At 38.1% G+C, this 6,206-nt stretch overlaps 1 non-coding gene across 1 annotated transcript; it reads right to left on the bottom strand.

The window, feature by feature from the left end:
* Positions 1-3,907: 3,907 nt before the first annotated feature.
* On the bottom strand, positions 3,908-3,989 carry KNAG0Ktrna6S. Its single transcript has one exon. It is a non-coding gene; the product is annotated as a tRNA-Ser (tRNA).
* Positions 3,990-6,206: the final 2,217 nt, after the last annotated feature.

Here is a 6,206-nt window from a genome sequence, read left to right as displayed (position 1 = left end):
TCAAAAAACCGTCAAATATGACTAAATTAGTTTTTTATATCTTTAAAACATTTAATTTTACCTAAACAAACTATTTTTAAAATATATTTCAAATAACAAAAATAATATTTTATCACATGAAATATTCAGATATATGTGTAACATAATCGCTAACGACGAATTTAGCAAAGTAGTTTTGCTTTCTAGTTTGATACGAGAATGTCAAAATTTTTTTTGCTTAGTTTGGTCATCCAATATTGTGAGATAGAGTCTGTATACAAGCCAAAGTATACTATATGTGTTGGGATATTGTTGGGATATTGCTTAAAATGCCAACATCACCGTTTTGTTACCTATTAGCCAAAATGGAAACATCCTGAGTTTGTCGATGAGGTAGAAAAACCTCCTACAACCTTTAAAAGACGAATGTATAGTAAAATAGTACTGTATATTACGTATCTACCACTGAGTACAGTGAACAAAATCTACTATGGATTCTACCCTTAATACTTCCTTTATACAATCACTGGCTACACTGCAACAATATGTTGAGATGTGGAATCAGAATATGATCACTTCATACGGACTGTTCTATAAGAAAAGTTTTTATACAAAGATTGTCGTCGAGATAATCTTCTTGTACTTTTACATAACACCTTTATGTACCTTTTGATAGAATCGAGCTTGTAAGTAATGGCTGCAGGGACCATACTGGTCCTTGCATCAGCAGCCGGTTGGGACCTTTGGGTTGTTATAATCCAATAGGCATATCTGATGCTTCATAGAGTGACGTATCGGTTACTAATACATCAGATATTCCCACAGAAGGATTCCTAGAATTTAACACTATATTATGAACGAATATTGTTGAGAATAGCTGTTAAGAGTATTCTGAGATATAAGCTGAAACTCTCACGTGCTATTTGTTAGTACGTGGAGAATGATGAAAAATGTAAGCCGAGGTGCCCGCGTGAGTTTGTGAAGTGAAAAATTCTCACCGGGAAAATATAAAAAGAAACCGATGCTCCGTTAAAGTACAATTAGTGTACTTAGGTAATATATATTCTCCTTCTTGGAGACTGCGCAATATTTGTAGATAATTGGTCAATAGAGTGAACGTGGTTCGCTAACACAATACCTAACATGTCTCTTAGTGAATCGGAAATTAAGCAAGAGAAGTTTCTTAAAACTTTACAAATATCATAAAAAAATAATTCCAAACCGCAAACTTGCTGTTGAAACTGAACTAGGTTGTGTTTGAATAAAGTGTCTAAGAATGGCGTAAGATTCTTATGTGCGCTGTATACGTAGTCATACGAATTATAACAGTTGTACTTGCTTAACTAAGTCTCAGTGGTACTTTAACGGTTTACCAGGTGCTTCGCACCAAAGTTCACCCAATTGATCATCGAGATATACTAATTGATATGCTCGGAGCCACAGGTTACTTCATTTGACAACTGCAACCCGCTATCTGATGTTTTGGACAAAGTCGTAAAAGTTTATTTTCACCAGGCTGAGCAAAGAGAGATACTGTTTGGTTATGAAAGGTCGAACTACTCGATGACCTTGTTGAGGTAGTGTTTGCTTAGCGAGGTGAAGAAAAAGGAGTATCTGGTCCAGAATAGTCTTGCCTCCTCAATACATGGACCCAGCTTGGCTTCATAGCTGTTATAGCCTTGCTGGGAAACACGGCAAATATGAAACCCAGAAGCGATACATTGGAGAGGATAAAAATTTTACAATCGTATCAAAATGTAGTAAATAACGGTCAGTTTGTAATGATGCCGAACGAACCTGATAACGGGCACGGGAGGCAACCAACAAAACTGGGTGGTAGAATAAATTTGACCAATTGAAACAACTCAGGGTCGACTCAAATGCCACTGTTCAATAGACCTGCAAGCAGGATATTCTTGTCGCTATACGTTAAAGTCAAGCACCGTACGGCTCAGCTCAACAAAAAATCAAACCTCAGGTAGGTTCAAGAGGGAGTATTAAAGGTAAAATCACCCAAACTTATAGGATTACTGTAACCATTGATGCTTCAGTTCCATAAGCAGCCAGTTGGGACCGTTGGGCTGTTCCAACCCCACAGGCATATCTGTCGATCGATTGAGTGATTTTATAGCTTTATTGTATGCGTTTTTAGAAAATCGTGAGGTTTTTGACTAAAAAAAGACCTATACCGTAGGTTGAACTAAATTCAAGCTGTTTACTCTCATCTCTTCTTGCAGGAGGTAAAAAGAAACTGATGATAAAGACAATCTAAACTATAAAGAAATGCTTGCAATGTATTGTCAAATATACAAGAACAACGTAGCCAAGCATCTTTCCAACCACCTGGATTCTATGAACTAGCTACACAAAGAATCCAAAGTTGTTGTAGCTGTTTTTGCGGATTGTCGAACCAAAGAAGGGCCGCCGGCTATACAATTCGAACTGTTGTACTGTCTGAAAAGCTAAGTTGAAAGATAAAACTGCATGGGCGAATTGTGCTGGTCAGATATTAAGCCACGTTTTTTGCACCGATCATTGAACTAGTCAATAACACGGCCGGTCGTCTCATGCATTTGCACATGACTGGTGCCAGAACCATTATAGTAATATTCGAATAGCTTATCAGAGAAAAGGGTGTTTCACACTTTGATCAGTCCTCCTCTTCCCCCCCCCCCCAAACGTATTTGTTAGCTCTTGTTAACTGTGACACACTCCGGCTCATAAGATGCATAGTGTCTGTTAAATTGTTCCCGTAACTATGTTGCATGGATAACCTTTCATAAACAGCACTATTAAAGACTACATAACGCAGTGATACCTTCCCCTTTTTTATATGGGGACAATTTGTCATGATTTGGAAAATGTTAGCAACTATAAGAGATTCCATAAAATTAAGAAGAAAAAATGGCTTAAAATAGCAGTTGTAATCTTATATGTAACCCCGTTTGTGAAAATTTTAAACGGTTAATGATTTACTGAGTCAAAACAGAATAAAAGACAGGATGTAGAATCCTTCAAACAAATAAAACGTCAGGTAGTTACTATTTAGCACAACACACAATGTTGTGATTTTACTTTTCCCTTCCGACCACTAGTGAGACGGGGGGGGTTCTGAATTTACCTTGCAACATCGAAGCAATGCCATCATCCAGTAAGCCTCCAAATAATTAAATTACATTCAATAAAATGAACGACACCGCCCATTCGATAGCAGACCTTTCTAGCAGATGGTAAATGGGGTGTTGAGGTAAAGAATGTGAGTTAAAGATTTTTAAAGGAAAAACGTCTCGTTACATTTATTAAAAACCACATATCATTACTCCAGAGAACATTTCCTCATTGCATCGTAGTATCACTTTTAAGCAACGAGATAATATCAATATCGAGACATATTACGAAACACACACGTAAATAATGTACTTGTCACCAACAATATGTAGTGCTAACTCGCGTTTTCATGAGATGAACTTAGTTTTTTACAGAGCTTTGTCAAGGAAATTGAGTAAACCCAGGGACAGCAATTATAATTTTTCAAACTCAGGACATGTTTAAATTTTAATATATTTCAAGGGCTAAAGGTGGAATGCCATTATCTTCCAACTCGATAGCAGCATCGCGAGATAAAAAATAAATAGCGCTAGAGTAGTGTTAGTGCAAATAGGGCGAAACACCCAATCTTTTTACGGCACTTTCACAGCGCGGTGTTCATTTTTGTTGCGACGGGGCGCAGGAAGTAAACCTGTGACACATCATCAATTTTCTGGACATGCAACTGGGAGGAATCGGACTGGTTTTGTAGGTATTATAAAAGCAAACCAAGTCTCTGATCTACTAACGTGACATTCAATTCAAATGTGACCGTTTATCATACGTCAGAGGGCATACCCGGTATCTAAGAGATGTTTTGGCCAACCAAGAAAAAAAATAACGACAACTGCAGGATTCGAACCTGCGCGGGCAGAGCCCAAAAGATTTCTAATCTTACGCCTTAACCACTCGGCCAAATTGCCCAATTGAAATGTTTTTGTAAGATAGCGTTAATAATAATTAATGTTTTGAGTAAACTCTAAGGTATATTATAAGAGTCTAAACAGTGATCAATTGTCTGTCCTCTCTACATAAGGAATATATAGAAAGAGAATATATAAAGGAAGCGAGACGAGGATTCCAATGACTGGAATCTGTGGCCTTTATATAATAATTGGTGAAGCTGGATCAGACCGCATTAGCTTGGGTCTGTCCGTTCGTTATATGTACATTGCGTGTTGCGTGTTGCACATTGTTTGTCGCTAAGGGTTGCCTTGTGGAAAAGGCCTTATTTGTCCCTAAGGGTTTGTGTCTGAGAACTGTGAGAGTTCGTGGTGAGAGCTGGGTCTCGTGATTGGAACTGTGTGAGTTCCATATTACAAATTTTGTTTTTTGGTGGTACTTTTATTCATTAGCAAATGAAAAAGAACAAACAGATCATATTAAGGCTGAAGGGGCCAGATTTCCAAACTCTCTCCTGTCAAAATACTTGAATAATGTCTTGGGTAACCAAAAGTTCCTTTTGGAAAATATTTGGAGCTGTTGAAGGCGTTCGGTTGGCTGATTCTTGTTCATTCTTTATAAGACATAATTCGAGCAAGAAATGTATGCAGCAATAGGTCATTTCTTGGAAGTTTTATAATGCAGATACTAAAATAATTCGTTCTCTTTTGTATTCTTTATTTTGTGTCCTGTTTCAGTAAAGCATATCCGCTTTCGTGTTACGACATGTTGGGCTCTGAATCAAAAGTGTTGGAAATAGAGATACGAACATGCACCCTGTGTGATGCAGAAGTTTCTATGTCTCTACGACGTTTCGTTACGTGGAATAGATGCTACAATTGGTGTTTATGACACGTCAACAGTATCCACGCGTCTGTACACAGTCATCTACGGAATGCGAAATGTGGATAAAAATAAGACGAGATATTTTCGCGATTTGTTTGCAAAAACGAATTAAGAATTTATAACGCATCGTGAATTTGTTTGATATTTCTTCCAGAATGAATCATATAAATTGCCACGATATAGACCGTCGTCTCGAAGTAATTCTCAACACAGATTATTTTCAATCTGCTTATTTTTTATATATATTTTCCTTACATCTGTGAGGGCAAGAAACCGTTTATACAAGGTTTATAAAATAATTTATCTGATACTAAGATATGTCTTGGCAAAGAGGAACAACTAACAACACGTTGAGAAGCTTCGAGAACTTCGTTCAGCATGGTTTTCTCAAAAGTTACCAAGTATAATACAATTTGATGTTACAGCAACTAGAGCAGACCATTGTGATTGAGCATGGCTACCACCGGTCATGGAAGTTTCGAATCTCTTCCAGTGGTAAGTTTTTGATCTTCTAAAAAAGGATGAAAATAAATATTTTTAACACGCGAAGATAACATGTTACTTTTGCAGTGGATATCGATAAGGGTAGTAAGTAGCGAAGAACGTGGTTCATTTAATTGCGGATACTCCACCTTCTATATCAACGCCACTATAGCTGCTTACTCTACCTTTCTTTGGATTACAAATATAAGTTCGGCGGGTTCATTCCTCGTTAGGCACCTTGGTGCCACTTGCAGGGTGAGCCCGGATCATCAAGAACAAGAAGAAACTACAAACGGTAATCAGAATATTATCTTTTTGCTAGCTAATAGCAATTATTTATGAAGGTACTCAAAAGATACCAGGATCACTTCAATCCATTGACCAACTGCTCTTGTTTTTTCATAGCAGGTTTGCACCGTAAGGATAAATTTCGTCAACTCGCCACAGCTCCTATGTACCAACTACCATATCTGTTTTTGTTTTGTAGAGTATCCAGGCAAAGTGGCTGTTTGTAACGGGACCACTTACTATCTCTATCAAACCAGATACCGGCAGTGTTTTGACTGCGGCGGCGGTGAATATACGGACCTAGATGACCATGCCTTTAAGCGGGGGAAGCTTCGCCAATTTTAGCTTTTCGTTTGAACATCCTACTGAATACATGCTTGGTCTTGTTCTCAACTTTGCTATCAAAATTGTTGGCCTTTTGCTTCTTGCCTTCCCAAGAGCCGATCTTTATATGTTTCGCCAGGCTCTTAAATTTGTGATTCTCCCTTTGTACCGCCTCCTTGACCTTCTTCCAGCGACGTGCACCAGCGGCTTTCCATCGGGAACGCTCTTCAGCAACAGTCTCGGCCCCATCTCCACCC

Source organism: Huiozyma naganishii, chromosome 11 (assembly GCF_000348985.1).
Source record: "Huiozyma naganishii CBS 8797 chromosome 11, complete genome".
In the NCBI taxonomy this organism is placed as follows: Eukaryota; Fungi; Ascomycota; class Saccharomycetes; order Saccharomycetales; family Saccharomycetaceae; genus Huiozyma; species Huiozyma naganishii.
This window is presented reverse-complemented; position numbering and strand designations above follow the sequence as displayed.